This window comes from Solenopsis invicta, chromosome 4 (genome assembly GCF_016802725.1).
Source record: "Solenopsis invicta isolate M01_SB chromosome 4, UNIL_Sinv_3.0, whole genome shotgun sequence".
Lineage (NCBI taxonomy): Eukaryota > Metazoa > Arthropoda > Insecta > Hymenoptera > Formicidae > Solenopsis > Solenopsis invicta.
Window position 1 is genome coordinate 1,889,934 of NC_052667.1, and position 20,395 is coordinate 1,910,328.

Here is a 20,395-nt window from a genome sequence, read left to right on the forward strand (position 1 = left end):
GGCGTTCCGAGAGCGGGTTAAGTCAAATCGAACGCGCGTGTGAACGCCCCTCTCATAACCGTCACTTTCTTCGGTTGCCGGTCGATCATCAGCGAGTCTACTGATCCTCGCCAAGTATACCTCTGGTCAGGCTCGCGGGTTCCCTCGCCCGCGCGCGCGCTACCTCGTTCGGCTTCGATAGGGAGCGAACGGAACGAGGGCTGCGCGAGAACGTAGCTCTCTCGGCGGTCGTAGGGAATGGTGGCGTCGCTAGCACAGCCGGTTGTTATCCTGCTGTAAGTATACAGAACCGTGTAACGTAGAGGGGGGGAAGTGCACACATCGGTACACAACTGTGTAATTTGAGGGTAATTCCGCGAGTCGTATAACCTGTAGGTAATGCCAGCAGGCAGGCAACCAGCCAGAGAGGAGAGTGCATCAGTGCGCTGCTCGTTTCGTTTAATTGGTCGTTCCCGGGTTTACGAGGTTTCGAGCGAGGCGCTACGACGACGGGGGCAGAGAGGGAAAGAGAGAGATGGGATTGCGCACCGCAAAGGATGCCAACCCCACCGAACTGCCAGCCACTACCAACGCTAGTCTCTCTATTTTCAAGAATCGTGAATTCCCGATAATTATTCCGTTAATTTTAGACGCCATTTCGCTTTCATCCCCTGTGTAAAGCTTATAATATCATACATGAGCGCGATAATAAACAATCTGAATCATCTGCTTGCATTATATGTCGGGCACTGTTTCAAGAATAGTTTCTGTAATATATACTTGTATCATTACCACACACTCGCGTATCTAAAGTTATATCAATTTATCGTTAACAATGCAAATGAGAGATAACGAAGAATATAAATTGTTTTAAAGATTTAGAGACACATAAATAATCTCCCATAAGAAACGAACGCATAATAACAGGCTGTCGGACAAGTTTATTAGATCCTATTCAAAGCGTCGTGATTAGTCTTCATTAGAGAGCTGCTGGCTCGCGACGACCGTCCCAATTTCCTGGCGATTGTTTATGCCAGCGTTGCTCGCGTCCTCAAATCAATTTCAACGTCGCCGACCGAATCGCGTAGGTATAACGTACGCACGTAGGAAATGCGAGCGGGAGGGTTTAATATCGTCCGCCGAGATAGAAGCAATAAATGCTTGTCGAGTAAATCAGGATGAAGCGCCATCGAGGAGCGCGTAATGGCCGCATTAAGTGAATAACTCACGGTTGCAGTGTCAGACTCGGGGGGGGTGGGGGGGGGGGAGGGCGGCGGCGCGAGGTGGGCGTCGGACTGTTAGGAACTGTTAGGGGTGATAGCGGTGCCATCAAACAACTTTACGGCGTTAAGTGCTCGCCCGGCACCGGCTGCTGACGCATTACCAACCTAATTTCTGCCAAATACCGACGTGCAGACGGCGCGCGGCGCGCGGCGGCGCGCTGAAACGTGTGCATTAGCGCACTGTTGACGGATGGAGGATCCGTTTGATCTTCCGGTGGAGAGTGTAGCGCACGGCTAATGGCGACCGATTATTTTCGGTCAGACTGCGCGTTAGGGATGCATCTCGTCCTCTTCCTTTCTCCCGGACCCTTTCTTTCCACGACTCTTGCGTTTATACGAGCGCCATTAAAAGCGCGCGGTGTTAACCGTCGCTGTACAACGAAAGTAGCACGTTTGTATCGGTGTGTATCGGTTTTTCTTCGTTAATTTTTCAATAACTCGCGGACTCGTCCATGAGAATTCTCGCCTTCGGCGAGCTATAATATCGCTTCCCCGAAGGCTCGGTTCTCTAAAAGATTTTATATGCACCCGAAGAAAATAAAGAACGGAGGTCTTTGGACAAGGCGGAACTGTTTTCCACAGATCTCCGGTAATTCGCGCCGCCGCCGGCCGCACGATGACGGCGGTAAATCCTCCCGTCCCAGATACTCGCAATACGCATTTTCTCCTTGAATTAGTGACACGGAAAACATGGTAGTTCGACAGCCGCGCCGAGAGATCGCGATATAGTTGGAAAACAAGCATAAGAGCGCGGGAATCGGAGAATATATTTATAGCCGCCTCGAGCTATTAAGATAATTTATCGGGGCCATTACCGAACAAACGAGAGCATTAATCTATTCTAGCTTCATAAAGAGAACTTCGTCGACGATTTTGTAGCCCGCGCGCCAAACGAGCACTTCGGAGTAAATTGATGGATCCCCCTGACCTGGCGGCTGAGGACCCTCTGTAAATTGCTCGTAAATTTTTATTTATTCCGCCGCAAATAAAACCCTCGGGAGAGAGACAGAGCGAGCGGCCGCTTGCCTCGGTGTCTCTTCTTTTTCTTCGCCGCCGCGTTGCGTCGAGTCGCGCCGCCACGCCGCCGCGCCGGCCGCGCCGTGCTGTGCCGGTATCGTCATTCGCCGACTCCTAATAGCGCTGGTGATTTTCGAGGATCGTAATTTTTAATCGGCACCGGCTCGCCGATATCTCGACTTCACGATCTCTCGATATTTACACCTTCTGATTCGGGCGCGAGTGTTAACTTGTTTGGCAAGGGTACGGCGTTACAATGTTCACTGATTGTAAATTTATCATTAGTGGAACTTGGGTTTCCGACATTCTTTCGCCATTCTTTAATCGAGATAAAATAAATGTGAGTTCGATAGAACATCGTTCTCATACGAACGAAAACACGCACTTGGCTATTAAACGTCTGCGCCATTTCAACCTCAACAAATAGAGAAATATAATACAAGTGTATCGAGGTGAAGTGTCGAACGCCAGTCCTCGACATTTCCGATCTCTGCTCTCATCGAACTCGAGCACAAAGCGAACGCCGCGCGCCGCGCGAATCGATAACTCGTATCATCCCCTCGCAATAAGCGCGTACACGGAACGCGCTCCTCTGAGGGAGCGAGAACGGTCGGCGACGCCGGAAAGGATCGCGTTGAATCCCGGTGGCGTGACGGGCCGCCTACTCGCGGTCGGGTCCGCATTGATCAAAGCGGCAATTACTGTCATCGTAATATTACTCGGGACGTTACTCACGAGCGGGCCAGGACTGGTAGGGACCACATCACCTCCGCCTTAAACGTTGCGCGCCGTATAAGCCGCGGCGGTTGTGGCCCGCGTAATAATTTCCCGGAATTGCGTTTGATGTGGCGGGGCGTTATTAGTTTTCCATGGAAGCGTCGGCAATTTTTCATGTCGCTCGACCTCTGACCGCCCGGCTGAGAGCGGCCATGATTTGTCGGTTTTACACCCGAGCGCTGACGGACGGTTGGACGAACGAGTCGTTACGAAAGAGGGCGGATATAGAAAAGGATCGGACGCATGTGTTCTCGGTATCGTCGCGGTAACGTCGCTGCTACGTCGTTTCTACGTGGGAGAATTTTTCTATTCTCGTGACACGCGAGGCTACCTGGTACTTGATATAGATTTATTTGAGGTGTTAAATATTTGCACATTGATTTTCTTGTCGACACCTCTTATAATTTGAGAAACAAGCGTGAAATCAGATAGGGTAAGACGGTAGCTGGTGGCAAACGTGAAAGCCGTTGACACGTGGCGATAAATTCACTGCACTTTCGGACCGGGGGAGCAGGCCGAGTCAAGCGGTCGGTCAATAAATGTCAGAAAACGGAGAAAAGGGACTTCGGTCATGGTGCGGTTTTGTGAAATTCTTAGTGGGTTAAGGCTAAAGCTGCGTCTAATGATTCAGTCGCTCGGGGGTCAAACACATAAAAACAGGGCGAAGATTTATGACGCACTACGAGCTACGCTCAGCGTGATGCTGGGTACCCATACTGTGAACTAGACTGGATATAATGGGAACGTCAAGTCCGAGGATTTCGAAGCATTGACGGCAGTTAATGCTGCAAAACGAACATAGGCAGTGCCGGTCCCGCATCTAAGACGCCCAACAGGTACGAATTGATTTTTGCTGATCACTGTTCGACACATCTATCAAACGCGGAAGGTTGTTCCAGTCCTTCGGAAATGGTGCATTACCTCAACGAGAAAGATTCATTATTTTTCTCATTTCTTTGAACCCAAGTCTATATAATAATGCAGCATTCATTCTAAAACTCACGTATACAAGACCAAGTATATGAGGAAGTTTGAATGCCGCGTCTATCGCATTTATACTCGTCCTTGTTTGAAACATTCTTAAAAAAAAAATCGAGGACGCACCCTGTGGGCTGAAAATGATACTTTTACGCATATAATTCATCAATCAGAATACGATACTTCCGCTACCAACGGACTTTTTCATAGAGCTCACTCTTGGACGGGGCGGGTTCACGCGACCTTCGGCGGAATCTTCTGTTGTTCGGGTCAGATACCTGGGATGACACGTGGATGTGTGGGAGGTCTTTATCCGCCGAATGGGAGACAGGGGAGGAGGACTTGCACGCAGAAGAGGCAAGAAGAAGCAAGATCTCTCGTGTGTACCCACGGGATATCCTCGAGCGGGTGCGCGGGGATACTCTTCGCCTATAAAGCCGAGGGAGACGGAGCGAGAAAGAGGGAGAGCTCCATCTATTTTCGCCTCCCTGTTCCAAGCAGAAGCGGGATGATTTATGCGGAGCGGGTGCCGCGGCTCCGCGCCGCGGGAGAATTCTCGCTTTCAGCTCCGCACCCAGCCGTGTCGTCGGGGTGGCGGAGTGTGCCGTTGCCTTCGCTCTCCCACTTTCTTTCTCTCTCTCTCTCTCTTCTTTCCAACATCGGTGCGAGGACCGCGATGCGTCTTTCTCGGATGACGTGCAACTACCGGCCGTCGTTCTTTTCTCCGTTCCTTTTTTTTTCTTTCCCGGTCCTTTGCCGAACATTTCCGCGGGAGGGCAGGCTAATCATAGAGCGACCACGAGAGAGCGGACTGAGTTATGTGCGCTTCGAATGAACGACACGCGGACTCGGGGTAGGTACCTTGCCCGCAATTTGTTAGAAATGAACTCACGAAATCAAGTTACTATGTACCATTCAATCCGGAAAAATCCGACACGAGTATATTTTCGATGAGAAACAGAGAGAGCTATTAACGTATTTTATTTTCCAACGTGTAGTATAAAAATATCTTTTTGCGTTCAGTCCAGAGTGGAGAAATCGTAAGTGAGATTTATTCAACTTATTTCAGCGTGAAACGTATAGAAGCTCGCATTATCCATTTTACACTATAGCGAAATATAACTATTAAGCAAATTACACATTCGCAAAGATTACATTAGCATTCTCGGCATAGCTAGAAGAGAATATATATATCGATGGTCAATTTGATATGCAAAGTGATAGTTTCCGTAATGATGGATTGATCGTTACCGGCAGTTGTGGTTAAATCAAGGCGAAATGTGTGCGCCGCGACTACTGCACCGTTACGGATATCATCGAGGAGAAGCGCTCCAAATTACCTTCGATGAGCAGATCGGCAACAAAGGCACGTGTTTTGCTTCTTCACCCAGGCTCCATTTATCTCCGCGCGCACAATACGACCCGGATTTGACACATCTATCAGCGTACAATGTTCCAGCCTGGTCCGCCCCATTCTTTACTCTCCTCTCCTCTTCTCTCCCTCGACGCTCTGCCGTCGCCGATTGCTCGATGGAACAAGCTTCTAACGCACCTCCAGACTTCTCTCGGCGAAAAATCCCGGGGAAGAAAAATATGACTGATATCCCCCCCGGCACAGCGGCTCAGAGACGTAATTGCTCTTTTTGTACCGCGCCCTTCTGCCCGGTGACCCGGAATTATCGGATCCAAGATGTGATACATCTGACACGATGGATGGCCAAGACACGTGAGAAGATCCAACGCGAGCATGTAACACGCCGTTGCGTGCGCGATGATGGTCGCTCGAGGTACGAAGTCATTATCGAGAGACTCGCTTTTGAGAGGTTTCTATGGAAAGAACCACTGACAGAGGCGATTACCACGACAGCCGTCGACTTTATCGGAGGAGTACACGCGAGATACACCGTCGAGGCGGAGGAAAGGCCTGTAAATTAACGATTGTAGAGGCTGCCGTGGGTCAAAGCGAGCCGCTAAGCCGTTGAATCGTCATTATCGCTCTCGCGAGTGGTGACGCTGATAGATGCCGCCTCTAAATGATGATGGATGGCTCGTATAACTGTCGCAATATACGGCTACCCGATGAGCTTCGTATCTTGATTTACTGCCTGCACGTTCGCCATTTTGCAATTCCGCGTACGCATAAGTTTCGCTGCCATTATCGCCGGATCTCTCTTTTAATTCCGTATGAAAAGAGTAATAAATGGGATTGCACTGACGTCAATGCACTTGCGGAGAATTCTGTGGAAGACGCTCCCTGTTCCTATTTCATACGAGATGCAACAAATTTATTCTGCATTATTCTATATTAAAAAAATATTCTAATGATACGTTTTCATAATGTATAATAGACGCATCACTCGAGCTAGATTACTATTTTTTTCATAATTCTTTAACCTAGAAAATTTATTAGCGCCGCGGTAATCATAACTTAATCTCTAAAGGTAATTCTAATAAATACAACGTACAATTAAATAACAAAGAAAATGTAATGAGGAAGTATTAAAGATATACATCTCAATAAATAATAATTCTTTCGTTATCGGAACGTGTTATCAATAACGTATATTTTAGATATTCGATAATATTATTTTATCATATTAATATCTTACTAAATATCTTATCGATTCCTTTAATCAAATGCCTTTAAACATGAGAGCCAGCTTTATTTGCTTCATAGTTTCTATTTCTGTTTTAAGTATACTTGATAAATTATTGAATCTCTGACATTTAGTTTTTCCAACCTCTCGTACATAGAAAATCTCGAGATTATTTTTATTGATCAGTAAAAGAGATTAATGGATAACGCTGATATAATCATATTATTGTAGAATACAATACAAGCTCTGCTCTAAAGATAAGATTAACTGATGATTAAATTTAAAACTGAAAGTTATGTATAATAAATAAATACATAAATATATATATTATACGCATTTATCGTTGAGAAGATGAAAACGCGCTATCTGATATCGTAACAGCATAATAAATAAATTTATATTTCGATCGCAATCAGCGAAGATATTCATATACTCTATAATTGATATAATTTCATATTGATGGCATTTATTTTAAGCGTTTGCTCTCATGAAACATTCATCGAGCGTATGCATTGCAGCGCGTTTTGAGAAATTTTAAGCAGAAATATAGTCTGAAAATAAACGAGAACATTTAGATCACTGCTGTTGAAGATTTAGCTCGATCCACGCGTGTAGACGCCAGTCGCTACCCCAGATCTCTGTACTCTTCCCAGCCTCTTTTCATTTAGTCGCGGCTCATTCGCACCGCGGTCGCGGGAACATCGTTCATCACCCTGATGCATAAGCCTTCATAACGCTCGACAACGGTCGACGAGACGGCTATGGCTGTACGGCAGATATTTCCTCCTCCTAAATTAACGCCTTGTCATTAGCAGGCCGTTTCAGACCAGTGCCGGTCGTGGCCAGCTCCAAAAACTCCGTTTCAGTTCTCACTTGACACGTGTTTTTAAGTTTGTTTTCTGATAATTCAATCGACTTAGAAAACGATACGTAAACAGAATTAGCGAAGCTCAGGATAGGCTTCTGCTAACTAAACGTTAAATATAGACCGAGAGAGTTTAACGGGTAAAATTAAAGTTGCCAACGATAAAAGGTGAAATCATCGTATACGTTATAAATCGTTTTATCAATATATCTCTCACTGGCTGTTTAAAATGTAGAAAGCGCTGTATCTTTCACCTTAACGTTTTAATCTTCTCTCATTTATGCGGCATTGTATAGGAGCGTCAATAGCCAATTCCCAGAATGAGAAGATCCCGCGAGGGTAGAGCGCAAATTAGTGTGGCGAACCGACTGCTGAATCAGTAAGGGAAACTGGCATTAGCTCTGACACCTTGTCGAGAGGGCAACGTGTTGCGAGTTATCTGCGCGAGTCACTCGCGTCTGGACCTGTTACTATCCGCCGGTGGCGTTACTCTCTCTTTACCGATTTATCGGTAGTAATAATTTATCGCGGCGGCGGCGAATCAGACAATGTAATGGCCTGGTGATCGATCGAGCCACCGTGATATGTCACGGCGAGATTAGCTGACACGTCAAAATGGACTCGCGTTTATCTCCTCAGCCGAACCAGCGGAATTGCACAATGAGCATTTCCTCGAAACACCACGAATATTCTTATCTTCGATGATTATCCATTCGGCTATTTTTTCAGGAAAGCAAATGGATAAATTCTCACATAACGATTAAACGCACGATAAAATTTTTGCAAGTCATTAAAGGCATTTTATAAATTATCTTTATTACATATTACATAGTTGCATTGTATGTGTGTTACATAATTACATTACCAGAAATGTATATTATATACCTGTTATTTTTATGCAGATACATTATTTTTCTAACAATAATTTTTTAACAATCAAATATATTCATAGGATATACATAAAGTAAAATATTTGATTAAAAGAAATAATTAGTCTTTACGTGGTCAAGTAAAATCATATTGGAATTATTTTAATATTTAAAATCATAATTAAAAACTGACTAAATCAATTTAAACTTGGATGTATTCACTCTCTTACTATCATTAGAAGTGTATGCTATTTAACGATATTTAACGAATAATTAATATAAAATTCCACACGAGGATAAAGGGAATAAGAAAAAGTATTTTAATTATTGTCAAGTCTTAAATCTGTGTTGCGTTTAAGTAGCAAACGTTTAACTGGTAAATCGCTTGGGTAGTCCGAGCGGCAAAGCGATGTTGATCGATAGGTAGCTGACGGGCAGTTGAGGGGTTGTCGAAGCCTTGACCCTGGTCTTGCCGTCGGCGGCTTTAATGCTAGCGGCTCGCAGAAGCCGATGCTCTTTCCGCCGTCCAGATCGAGGCTCAGCTGTCCGTTCAGATAGGAATCTGGCTGGGGCTTAATGACGGCTCGTGACGGACGGGTATCGAAGCCGCCAAGTCGGCAGCGGCCAAGTCGAGGAGAAAAGAAAGGGTTAACGGGAGGGAGGGAGAAGCCGGCAGTCGTGTCACATCTAACGGCGCCGCGAGATCTACGGCCTCGTTTTACCAAGCGCGTCGGATTCTTTTAGGGTTTGGTGGCGGTGACTCTCTTTCTGTTGCACGATGCACCACGGAACATAGTTAGAACACGAGGTGGAAAATGGAATCACAAGCGGAAAGTATGTTTGTGTGTGTGTGTTAAAATGTTAGGTCGACATCGATATCTGAATTTGATCGACGTCTGCCTAGCGTCGAGTTTTCATTCCGACAATATCAGCGCTCGTGCATCGCCAAACCACAACGCAGCGTGATATAATACACTCAGACATACGTCTATATTAGATATTAATTATGTAACGTTTATTTAAATTGATTTATCGTTATATAGAGACGCTTCGTTCGTTGATCATTTGCGATGTCTGCATGTGTAATGACTATCCATATTTATGCGCATAGATAATCAATCTTAGTCGCTCGTATCGCGTGCAGATTTTGGAAACTCACGTAAGTGCAACAGAATTATAATTTAACATAAATCAATGCAAATTCTGACATTTTTTTCTACAGACATGCAGAGAAATTTAAAGTTCAAGTCGAAAGAAAATTCGCGTTTAATCTTTATACAGTACTCTCTTAAAACGAAAGAGGGAGACTGTCCCGAGACTGTCGATTTAAGGAAATCTCGGTGTATATCTGGGCAATAGGGCATAATGAAACCATTAGGCGACTGCGTCACGTAGGCACGTAGGCCCGCTTGTTTCTCTTCTGCGACAGCAACAAAAGTCCGACGTACCGCGTACGGACGTTGCTTGCACTCGCGTCGGAGTGCAAGGGACGAAAAAGGAAAAAAAGAAAAAAAAGAAAGGGCACCCGGCGGATGGAGGATGAAGAGTTCACTGTTGTGCGTACATACGTATATAAATTAACGAGACGAGAAGCGGCAATAAGTAGCAGTCTTGGTAGCGGATAGGAAATTCCAGTAGCAGAACTTGGAGGCAGGAGCGGATCAAAAGGCACCGACCAGCTCGAAACGACGGTGCAGTCAGACTTCTCCGCCTCCAGAATAGGCCGTAGGGAGAAGGTAATAGATTGCCCCTTTCTGACTTTTATTGTACCAGAAAAAGCTTGTCAGACGCAACAACATCGAGAGTTCTCCCCGCGCTCTCTATTACGTAGCACGGGAATCGGGCACGGCGAGTAGGTGGAGCTACGTCAGAAAGGGCGGAAATGTGTGCGGCAGAATTTACGGACATTTTTCGCGCACGCGAGATGTACCGATAAACGGCGCGAAGCGCTTGATCCCCTCGAGGAAAAGAGGAACGGAAAACAATAATGCAATAATTCCTCGTTCGTGCCATGTGCAAAACAGGCGTTGCGTTCGCGGACAAACGATAATCGGCCGATTGTCGATCGCGAGGATTTAACGTAGCCAAAATTACGAGTCTTTTTAAGCCCCGACGTCGTTTCGATGGGAAGGACGACTGCTGCGACCAGGGAGACCTGTGTGTCTCCGATGGCGAGGCGAGGGCGAAGAGGAAAGGTGTAACGGGGTAACTTGTGAATCCTCCGGTACTCGTAACGTTTTCGCGAAGACAGGCGAGAGTTGCGGAGGTGGCCCTGACGTCTTTACGACGAGAATTCGTCTCTATAAAACTGTCCCGGTCTTCCTATACCGCGCCTCCCCGTCACCCACCCTCGCAAGCTCCGGCGTTGATACAATGCGCTCGACGGAAACTAAGAATAGCTAGGTAGCCGTCGAGAAACGCGCGATAGAAGAGCGCGTGTTGCGAAAGACGCCCGTAGCTAGCAGTGATACAAAGGATAAGGAAATTTTCGTGTGACGTTAATGCTCGGATGCTATTTTATCGAGATGGATAAATTATCGTCAAAGTGTTCACTTTTATCTGTGTCTGAAAATTATTAGCCAGAATTTTGATTGATTAAAAAAAACAATTTATTCGATACACGAGATATTGGTATCTTAAATCTCTTGGAACATGATTTATTCAAGAATATTTATTATTTTGAGTTCGTTGAAACGATAGAATTCATTGACGTCCAACTGATTAAAATTTACAGATTTACATCCAGATTTATGTCTCACAAGACAAACAACCGTCTCCCCGTCGTTAAAGCTTCTTTATAAAAGAACTCGGCGCGCCGCCGGCTCTTCCCCCTTAATTTAAATCGTTTCATTAGGAATCGCGAGAAGAGTGGGAGGGGGGAAATCCGTCTTGATGGAGGAAACTCGACAAGTATGCGCGACAAAAATTGCATGGGAGGCATCACTGTTAAATGTTAACAACTAGAGAATTCCAAAGGAGGCGCGGTCCTTTGATGCCCTCGCGGAGAGTTCGTGGGCCATTGGAAGGTTCGGCGGGGAGGAGGGGAAAACGCGGGAATGTCCCGAGGGAGATCAGGCACGGTTTAAGACACCATGCCTGCTTGCTAAGTAGCTGCTTCTACCGGCGCGTCTACGCTTCCTCGGCTTCCGAACGCGCTTCGTCGTTTCGCATTGCAGACACCACGACGACGACGACGACGACGACGACGACGACGACGACGACGACGACGACGACGACGAAGAGGAGGAGGACTGATGTCGGTTCGCTTTGCCGTGGCCCACGGCTGTTCGTCTACGTCTTGGCAGGATTGATGGCCCCCGCGCTACGTGCCCGACGTATCTACTTCTCTCCTTCGGTCCCCGCGCCACCAACGGCCACCGAGCCGAGTTTGGAGTCATTTGAACATCTTACATTTATGGAATATCTCGAAATCTCCGTTTTTTCCCTCCCCCTCCGCCGACGTCGACGGCCAGCAATCGAACGATTGTTCCCGTCCGCCATCCTCGATCCGATCCGCCAGATCTTTTATCTACCGGAACATCTGACTTTTGCGGTCGAGACGTGAGGAATCTGTTGAGGACCTGCTAATAATTCGCTCTCACGTGATTCGTGTTATCAATTTCAATGAATTTTACTATAGGCTGTGCGACACGAAAATACATAGATATTTTTACTCAGCCAACATTGTGTGCCACGGGGTCGAAGTAACGCTTGGCAACGATTGGAAAGAGAGACAATTGCATGCTCGCGAAAGAATTGCGAAGCGATACGTATTACGTGTCTGTGTGCACGTACAGCCACTGACAATCGTCCCTGAAAGACGCGTTCCACGCCACTGAGGAGCTGGCTGTGTAGCGTTTTTCTGGTTGCTGTCCGATAGTCGAACGAGCCGGGAACCCGCATTCCACGTGCGAGACAAGCGTGTCTCGAATCACTCGTCGCGATTCCTCGTCGGTGGAAAGAACGCCGCGTCGATCAAAGCGCTCGTGAGTTGAGAAAGAGAGGCGTTGGAAAAAGGCTCTAACCGCTAATGACGTTAAGAGACACTCATCTCTGCGGTCGAACGTCTCGTAAATCTTTCCGTTGGTGCGTCTAACCCGTCCAGCTTGTCGGCTGAGAGACGAGATCCAGCTGTGCGTCATTGATTTAAGAGGAAGTCGCTAATTTAATTCAGTTATTAATTAATTAAGATTCAACGACGTGCCGTAAAACAGAAATAGCGACGTCGCCGATGCCGCTCTGACGCGAGGAGATGTTCCTTTCTCTTCGTTTCGCGTGCGTCTCTTGCGTTTTTATTTTCGTAAATATCAACGAGCAAAATAATGTGAATAAATTGACAAAAAATGTTTATTACGAAAATATAATCTCGCGTCAAGACGATCCTAGTCTGCGAAAGAGTAATAACTATAATTTTCGTTTCCGTTATAAATTTCCACGTAAATTGCGTTATTTGACAAAATGTATAACGAGACTCGCGAATCTTACGCTCCATCTGCATTTGTTTATCGGAGAACCATGCAGATGAATCTCATAAATTCGTCGTAGAAAATTTTTGGTCGATTTACATGTTTCGGAGAACACAGTTGGCTCGTGACGCCGCCGATTCTACGGAGGCGACGAAGGAAGGACGGGAAGGGAGTCTACAGCTGTTATCCATAACTCAGACGAACTGCATATTACCGCTAAGTCGCTAAAATCGGCCGTATCTTATAATTTCGATATTTATCTCGAGTTTCTCCCTCGAAAGTGACGCGGAGGTAATGAAATGCGAGCCATTTATGTGTGCCAAGCACTTTGCATACGATCTCCGACGCACAGCGACATTCACGACCGGCAACCGGTATAATTATATCTGCGGGGCCTTCATTATCGTATCATTACGAGACGTAACATTACGTTGGGTTGTGCTAATTCGATCAGACCCTCAGACGCGCGACGCGGTAGTGGATTTCCGACTGCTGGGGGAGATGGCCGATGAATACGTAAATATCCCCTGCGAAGAGAGGAGGAGGGAGGGGGGGGGAGAGAGAGAGAGAGAGAGAGAGAGGGGTATATTATCAAAAACAGAAAATATATCGATAACACGAGAGGCAGCTCCCTTCATCGCCTATTGTGTAGGCCAGGCCACGGTACTCGTGTTGGCGGCATGGCACTACTACCCCCCTCTTTCTTCCGCCCCTTCTTTTCTCCCGCGCACCGCGAAGACGCGTCTCTTCCAAAAAGGGGCCGCACGTGCACCGTAAACCGAGCGTTTCACAAGCTGTCACTCGTCGAAATTTGTGGCCGGTAAGCGGAAGAGGGACGACGTTTCGGGCCGGCGGCCGTCAGATCGCGGAGACATGGTCAAGCGTGGCCAGGCGATCGGCGCTGACGCCAGACGGTCGACTGCTTGCGCGCGCGGTGCATTCGGACGGCGCGCTCGGTCTCTCTGCACACGTCGCATGCTAAATATAAAAGCACCTCGCGGGCACCACACCACCGCGGTTTGTATGCCTACGCCATCTTGCATGGAAGAGTCATTTGCGTTAGTCCTGCCCACAGAGGGCAGCCTGGCTCCGCCTCCGGTTGCCGGTTGTACATAAGCAGAACCATCTTTATTACCCTCGGGCACTAACCGTAAAGGAAGCGAGCCGAAGACCGTCCGGGTAGGAGAGAGCGAGAGAGAGAGGCTCGATGCCGTGTGGATCGGCGTGGACGGGTAGTGTAGACGAGCCGCGTACGGTGAAGAAGAGAGAGAGAGAGAGAGAGAGAGAGAACGCGGCAGGGAGAGAACCGCGCGGTACGTCTCTCCTCTCGACGGTCGAGATCGAGTGGCCGTTTCGTGGATCGGCTCGAAGAATTATGGTATAAAGTGGTAGGGCATGACGGTGCCGTAGGCATAGTTTGTCTTTATAACGTCTGCTCGGCCAAGGTGGAACTTCAAACGAGCCGCTGATGGCTCCAAGTGGCTGACCGGGGATATAAATTCACGGCCCACCTCACTCGCCCGCTCGACTTTTGCTCTCTCTCTCTCTCTCTCTCTCTCTCTCTCTCTCTCTCTCTCCCTCCCTCCGTCTTCTTTCATCCGCGGGAGGATCCTCTTCTCCTGGCTGGTCTCTATGCCCTGCCTCTTCTACAATCTCTTTCTTTCGGTCCATTTTGCTTCTTCTCGCGCAGCCGGGATCTTCTCTCTCATCCGGTCCTGACTGGCTTTCGTTCTCTTCGGCTTTGACTGAACACACCGAACGTAATCCGCATTTCTCTTCGCGAAGCGCATTTCGAATCTAATAAACTTTAATATTTATATCGCGGAGAGGGTAAGAGAAAATAATATTTTTATATTTCCATGTCGGAGCATGTCTCGTTACAATCATAAATTTAAACTAAGATGATGTGTAATAACATTAATATAAGCGAACGTGTGCTTAAGAAGATAACCGCGCTGAAGAGTAACGAATTGTGTGTTTTATCACCGTCTTCCTCGTGCAAGCTCATATTCTTTCATATCTTCATATATCGACGGTATACATGTCTATTCGGGTAGGACAAAGTAGGTAGAGAGATATGAGTCAATAGCAATAAATCTATTGGGGCGAAAACAAAGGAAAAAAAGGCAGACGCGCGCTTTCCTCCTAGACGTGCGAAGGATCAAGGCGGGCTATGTAACCGGAATCTTATGGAAGAGCCGGTGTCATCGATACCGCGCAGGTACCATAAAGAATAGAATAAAGACGCAGTGGCGTCAAGTCGATCAACGTAAATGGATTCTGTTCAGAATTCCATTTGCACGCGACAGAGTGTTGCGGGCTGGGTAACGCGACGATGTAGTTTACTTAATATTGTGCAACGTTTTGGTATACATGAAATATTAGGAGACTCGCGTAATGCTTCAGAGACAGTGTCATAATTTGACGTCACTTAATCGAGACGATTTAAAAAAATTTACGATTTACTGGTAATTCCTGCTCCATTTTTCCTTACTGATAAAACGCGACGACGTTTCGCGAGAACGTGAAAATTTTACCCGACGTACTCTTTCGTATGTGTCTAACGTACTCGGTACTATCGGCAGGCTGTTAGTTGACAAAGCGCCATCATTATTCAAAAGGACGCGGGCCCGCAGGGCATCGGAGCAGTTTTGTAGCGGAAGACATTGGACAAATGGGGTTGTTCCGTGGACAGGCAGGTTATCTCGGTCAGTCGTCGAGTAGCCACCCCACTAAATCACTCAGTTCTCGCCCTCCAACCCGGCGAACCCTACCGTTGGCACGCTCAATCACGATAATGTCTGAATACTCGGACACGGCGTAGACTTTCAGACTTTCTTGAGAGATTGCTTTCCTCCGTCTTCACGCTCACGTTTGATTACGTGAGGGATAAAAGTTCGATACTCCTTAAAATACGAGAGTTTTTCGAGTTCCGATAAGGAACGTCGGGACCAGCGAAGAGCAGCAAGTTGTTCGCTCGTGAAAAATAAAATGTTTTGCAACGTATCAAAATTACCAAAAATTGCAAAAAATTATCAAAAAGATTTTTCACAATTTTACATAAATCTCTTTATTTACACTTAGGCGTTATTCATACTTGGATGTATCAACAACGTTCGCAGTCTTTATTTATTAACTCCAAAGAATTGTTTTCTCGCTTAAAAGTATTTGTCTTACTGCTGTACAGTCGTACGATTCTCCGCAACGTTCTCAAAACGACGACTATTTTGCCGCATGCTGCAAAGCAGCAGCCATCGATAATGAGTCTGCATACATTAAGCGTTGAACGAAGAAAAATGACTAGCGTCAGATAGTATAAAACGCGTTAGCATATTTATTACGTGCTAATGAGTGTGCATAATTTTACAAAGACATGTTTTACTTGTGCCTTTATATCATCTCGCTGTGTTTCATGGTGCGCCTCTCGGCCAGCTTGCTTCGATACATACTTAACTAGGCGTGTAAAATTATAAAACATTAAGGTTTTCCGGACGCGTCGTTATTGATGACGGAATGCTCGCACGAGTGCAAATGCGACACTTGGTTTATCGTTTTACTAACGTCATCACCGGCAGCAACGGATGGGAAGAAGTAATGGATAACGAGCGATAATATATATAAATGCGATAATATACGCGATGTGGATTCGTGTAGATTTGTTCGTCTGAAAAAGAGCGCGCGCGTTCGAAACCCCGACGGGTCGAAATAACTTTCCGGCGGGGCGAGCGTGGCGAGCAATAAACCATCCGGGCGAATCGCGTGGTTTCGTCGCAGAGGCAGAAGAAGCCCAAGAAGTAAACTAGACATCTCCGTGAGTGAGAGAGAACGGATGGAGACGCGAGAAGGCGAGTAGGAAAACGGAAATGGCCGTGGCAGAAGTAAGGGGATGACTGGGTTGCGGTGAAGGTACATAGCGAAACGGGGGGAAGGGGGGAGGTGAGTGGAAGGGCTTGAATGGGAGTAAGCGGAAGATAGAGTACGATGGCGGAAACATTGTGAAAGGGAAGCAAAGGGAGAGAGAGAGAGAGAGAGAGAGAGAGAGAGAGAGAGAGAGAGAGAGAGAGAGAGAGAAAGAGAAAGATAGCGAGGGGTCGGCGTGGATTAAGAGGAAAGTCTGCGGAGGCCGCAATGTTTCCGCGGCAGAGAAGCGGCTTGTTTACCACGGCCGCTATTAGCTCTCCGTCCAGCTCTACGAGAGCCGGCGAGAGCGAGTCCCGAGCAACGGGTTAAAGACAGGGATATTGCTTCCCTTTGTGCGCGAACAGCGTTTCCTTCGTTTATTTATCTTTGTCTGCCAGCCGCCGGCAACGCGCTCGCCTCTCTCCAGCTCTTTTCTCCGGCTGTTCCATTATTCCTCTGTAGGACAGTTTATGTTAGCGCCCGAGACGGACCTGCGCTTTGAGGTTGTAGTTTTGACTCGTCATCGTCGCTATCCGAGGATACGCTCTGCCTCGGTTCTTTCCGCGCGTATCGCGTACGTACGCACGCGGGCGGTTCTTCTAAATTCCCACGTGCAAACAACCGTCGTATATATAAAATCTTGTACATCACCGCTAAGCGTAGCCGCTTTGAACGAGCGCCAAATATTACGACGTTAACGGAAAGAGAGTAGGAGTTTTTTGAGAGTTATTTACGAAAGCTTGTTCCTCGTGAAAAGAAATCGCTCCCGCTTGTCTCTACATTCAGACTTGGATTGTTTACGAAAATCTCTCCGTTGGATTTCACACGCTCGCGTAACGATTATCTCGTAGATAGCAAAGTACAGTAGCGCGAAACTAGCGAAACGCTAATAACCATAAATCGCGTCGCGGAAGAAACGGAAATTAATCAGGTGGAGTGGTGAGACCTGGTGTTATCAGCTTTCACATCAACGCCGCGGTTTTGCCCGGCCGAGAGGACTGAGAGAGGTACTCCCCCCCGAAGTCCTCCTACTACTGTCCTCCCCCTCCCCCTTTCTCCTCTCTCTCTCTCTCTCTCTCTCTTCCCCGCACTTTGGATCGGGGGTTGGATCGTGTTGGCGGGGTTAGAATGGATTGTTGGCCTCGGGGGTGTAGGTGGCTACGTACGAATTGAGAAGGGGCGGGTTTCTCCTTCCTGCTCCCTCGTCCCGTCTCCTTCTCTTTCGCGCTATCCGCTCCACTCTTACCCCGTCTAGCTCGTAAAGTGATCGGGCGTTTATTCGCCACGCTGTCGGGGACAAAGTGGGCTGCGCTCCCTGTCGACTGCTGCTATTTGTCTTCCGACAAGGAAACCTAAAACTACGATCCTTTTTCGGCGCTACATGAACACTATGAAAGGTTAATGCGGATATGGCACACGATCGGGCATACTATAGCTCCCTGTAGGACCGAATGTTCACTCCCGGGATATTTTCAAGACGACGTCGACCAATTTGTATATGCTTTTCCGGAAACCCGATCGCATACTTTATGCCACGAGTCGTTACTGTCATTACACTCGACTAATTTTGGCTGCCATCGATGTTTGCATGTTGTAAAATTTACAACATTAGAATCGTTGATTATAAATCGAAATAGAATTGCAGCGCTATGGCTATTTGCGACTGAATTAAAAGAATTTAACGATTTTTGATTTTTTTATATTGTTATTTGTGGCGAGCTATTTCACGACGCGTAGACCTAAATTCGACAGTTTCATTGTTTCGCAATGGACCTGAAGCGTCAAGCCGGAACCACAGGCTCATCAACCTCGAGGGCAGACAAGGAGACAAACGAGGCACCACTAATTGCCGCTATCGCGCGGGTGCGATTCTTCACGAGCATTTATCACCGAAGGAAGTTTTGGGGTGTGCCTCCAGGCGAAAAGTTGAAAGAAGGGATCTGGAAGACGAAGCTTGCTGCCTCCTCGGGACCTCCTCGCCTCTCTCTCTCTCTCTTTCTCTTTTTCAGGAGAGGCATCGCGAGGGAGATAGAAGGAAAGATGAAGAGCGAGAGAGAGAGAGAGAGAGAGAAAGAGAGAGAGGGAGAGCCCGGATTGGTATCGAAGCGATATATCTCGGGATTGGCTTCGCAGTGGCGGATAGTCTGCATCGAAGCAACGATAGGGGAAAGGGGTGCCACCTTGATAAACGAGCCCATAAATAACAGTAACGTCTCCACCGAAAACTCGGCCGGGTAAATGTATATCCAGAGCCAGCAGCAGCCAACGGCAGCGGCGGAACAGCAGCCAGCGGTTGAGGGAGTCACAGACTCTTCGGGTGGTGGGGTAATTTAAGATCCTATTGAGATATTTATGGGATCATAAAGCGGAACTGGCTGCTTCTATCGCCGGCAGCCATGCGTGGAGCCGCGGTCCCGCGAGCCACGGTAGTTTGTATCTTTGTTTATAACCGCCTTAGCCGCGCGCCGTGTTTCACTTTATTTCGGTACGCTCGATCAAGTAAGTCGAGATCGTCGGGATGCCGCGCCGCGCGCCGCGCCGACGCAATTTATTAAGAGACGAGTAGATCGCGGCCCACCGACGTGACGCGTCGTTTCCACCTTGTTTTCGATCATTTAAGTCTGAGTCGCGAATACGATTTGCCTTTCAATCGGATGTTTGCGTCGCGTTGCTACGTTAATCCAGACTTTTACATCAATTTGAGTGAAGAACACCGGTAGGGTGGGTAGATACGTTGACTTGGTGCCAACGTGGAATATTCGAATCTATATATTACGAGCGGAACGTCTTTAAAGGATCGTTAGTCGTGCCATCGACACGCAATTTATACTTTTCACTATACTGCCGCGACAACTGTCGAGTTGTCATTTATTATATAGATATCGTTGATCGCGTTGAAAGAGAAGTTGCAGCGTTATTCACGTTAATCTCCGCGGTATGCGTGTCGTGACGAGCGGTAAATCGAGTCGAGAAAAGTAATCTTGGCAACACTGTGCCTTCATGTCACTTCCATCGAATCGCTCGAGTAACTCAAGACTGTAGAATACATGCCAGTGGAATTTTTATTACATTTATTACAATGTGGTTAGCCTAGCTGCGTAGGTTGCATCGGTTGATACCTTCTCTCCGCCTCGTTTTGTGCGTAAGTGTGTGTGTGTGTGTGAGAGAGAGAACACGCACGTGTGTGTTCGTTCGTCACCGATTTACACGTGACGCTTTGTAGAATTGCCTATTCAGTAACGTATTAAAAGTCATCCGTTCTGCAATCTGTGGCAGTAACGAATGCGATAACATCGAAACGTGAGAAAAGCGCTGCATAATTACTTGAAACTTATACCGCTATTCATTCACGATAATGTCAGTGTTTCCTACGCGTCCTCACGCGTTACGTGCGAGAACGTGTGAGAATGCGCATCGCATTATAAAATAACTGAGACGTCGCGCTGTAAAGCTATAAAAACTACATTCTACAACAATTATCCAATGCGCTTGTCACAAGATCGTTGTTACGTCGAGTCGTATCATATTTCAGTCGTATCATATTTTCCGAATATTGTAATACTAAAATATGTAGAAAAATTTGTATATTTTACTTATCTTTGCAACTAGATACGAGGCTAGAAATAACTTATTTTTATTACGTATTTGTAAAGAAATATGTTTG

At 47.0% G+C, this 20,395-nt stretch overlaps 1 pseudogene; it reads right to left on the reverse strand.

Annotated features, from left to right (window-relative positions):
- Positions 1–3,074: 3,074 nt before the first annotated feature.
- On the reverse strand, positions 3,075–16,393 carry LOC113003575 (annotated as a pseudogene).
- Positions 16,394–20,395: the final 4,002 nt, after the last annotated feature.